This window comes from Gekko japonicus, unplaced genomic scaffold (genome assembly GCF_001447785.1).
Source record: "Gekko japonicus isolate JY-2015 unplaced genomic scaffold, Gekko_japonicus_V1.1 scaffold1709, whole genome shotgun sequence".
Lineage (NCBI taxonomy): Eukaryota > Metazoa > Chordata > Lepidosauria > Squamata > Gekkonidae > Gekko > Gekko japonicus.
The window spans coordinates 63,680-66,194 of NW_015163654.1; positions in this window are offsets into that span (position 1 = coordinate 63,680).

Here is a 2,515-nt window from a genome sequence, read left to right on the forward strand (position 1 = left end):
TACATGTGCTTGCAAACATGAAGAGTGCCCGCCAATCATGGCTTCTGTTGACAAAACCTGCTTATCTGACTGAACAGAGAGTAGTTCCAAAGCTATAACGCAATAATTACAGCCCTTAAGAAAAATTTAGCATCACCACGCTTTACTCCCCCCCCAGGCATCTTCTAAGACCAATGTTCCCTCAGCAAGAACATTACAACACCTTTTTCTTCTTCCGTCTTCGATGTATCTTCTTTCTTCAATTATCTTTTCGTTTCTATAAGTCCGTATCTGTCCATTCATGATATGAACCAAGTTCTTTTTTTCCTGGGAGATCTTTGCTTCCTTAGATCAAAAGAGTCTTTCCTTTTGTTGCAATTACAACACGCTCATTGGAGATTCTAACCTTTCTCTTAGCAAGCAGATCATATAAAGTTAGGGTAGCGAACCCTTTACTCCAAAGAAACCGCTTTCGATTAGCTTGCCAGTCCAGCCACAAAAAACTAAACTTAAAATCTTCATATATCTCTATGATCCATGTACTGTCCCTTTAAAAGTGTAGCTGCTTTTAGTACAGATCCAGATCGCTTCTCACTTTAGCCACCAGAGGCCCACGATTCACTTTAAAGACAGAGTGTGTGGTTAGGTCACAACCTAACTTTCCACTGTCCTCCTTTCTGAAGAAAGCATTGGTCCCGCCTCCCTCTTCGCCTCTCGTCGCCATCTTTTGGGGATGTTTACATCAGTCGAGAAAGAATGCCAAAGTCTCTAAGGTCTGTTTAAACACTCTGCTTTCTTTTAGAAAAACTCTCTGCTACAGTCCATCGCCACAGTTTGATCAGTCCCTCCCTCCTTGCTTTCGCTTTTGCTTAAAACGTTGGGAGATAGGGCATCCCCTCCCCCCTTCATTTGTATGCTTGTAGTGTAGGGACTTCACTTCTAGGCTTTAGTGTCTCCTTTCAATGACAACTCACTCATCAATCCTTGAATCGATCCAGCCAGGTCCTAAAACGGCTCCTGGGATCACGTCAGGCAGAGAAAATCGCTAAACCTCCAAATGCTTGTTCCGGTGGTCGCTTCTAGTCCAATCAGGGCAGGACCTTCAGGGCAGAGAGTAGCCCCCCTGTACCGGCTACCGGCTGGAGGTAGGGCTCTCCAAAGCCCCCTGGCTAGAAGCCCATTGCCTATGGGCTTCATGGGGGAGCATGCACCATCACGCTCCCTCCTAATCCCCGATTCATGGCACATGTCTCTCGGAGGAACCCAGAGACGCCACCATTGTTCAAAGCGCCAAAGACCAGAAGTCTCTCTTTCAGTAATTTCCAACACAAATCAAATTGGATAGATATTACTAAACACCTGAGAAAATACATAATACTTGTCGTCAATTCTAGACACTTTCAATTAACAGAGAAACCTTGGTTTTTTATGTGCAAATTTTCTTATTCAATCCTTTGTCATTCAGAAAATTGTTTATTTTAACTCCACCAAATCTGAGATCTACCCAATAAACATCTCACATACGACAGAACTTGTACTCCAACATCAACACCACTTCAAATGGATAACTGAATCCTGGAGGTACCTGGGAGTTCACATTCCAATAAACTTAAGAGACTTAGTTAAAACCAACTTCTGCAAACTTGCTGCAAACGTCAAAACCGACATAGAAAGCTGGAAAACTCTTAAACTATCGCTTCCAGAGAGATTTCATTTGATAAAAAGTCTCATAATGCCTAAGTTTATATTTCTATTCCAAACGCTCTCCATCCCCATCACCAAAAGGGACTTAGACTCCTGGCAAATGCTTTTAACACGTTTCTTTTGGGATGGGAAAAAATCTAGAATAAATTATGACATCATGCACAGAACAGATAAGCAGGGAGGACTCAACCTCCCCTCGCTTCGGGCATATCACCAAGCTGTGATTCTTGCATGGGCAGTACAAATGCAACACAAAGGACAGGAAAAACAATGGAAAACAATTGAGCAATCTTAGACAGCACCCTACGACCTGCAGGAGATTTTTTGGATCAAGCCAACTTTAAGACCCAAAAGCATCAATACAAATACCCTTTTGAAAACAACTATCAAAACATGGGACAACAATAATAATCTACTCCCAACCACTGGGTTATCTCAACTCTCCACCTTCAAACGTCAGGACTGGTTTGGACCAGGCAAAAGCCCAGATGCCTACATAGACTGGAAAAAAGCAAACTTGAGCTGCCCCTATAATTTAGTTTCCAAAGGCAAAATACTAAACAAAATATACTTTGATCAAAAAATGAATCAACAATCTCACTGGCATGATTACCTACATCTCAGAGATCTTATAGAACGATTAGCAGAAACAGGAATGTTGAGAAGAGAATTTACCAATCTAGAAAAAATCATTACACTCTATCCCAAATCCCCAAAAGGTTTGCTGTCCAAGCTCTATAGAGTGATGATTATAAAGGAAAATCCCATAAAATTGAGCTACCAAGCAAAGTGGGAGGAGGAGCTAGGGGTGCACTGGCAAGAGACAGACTGG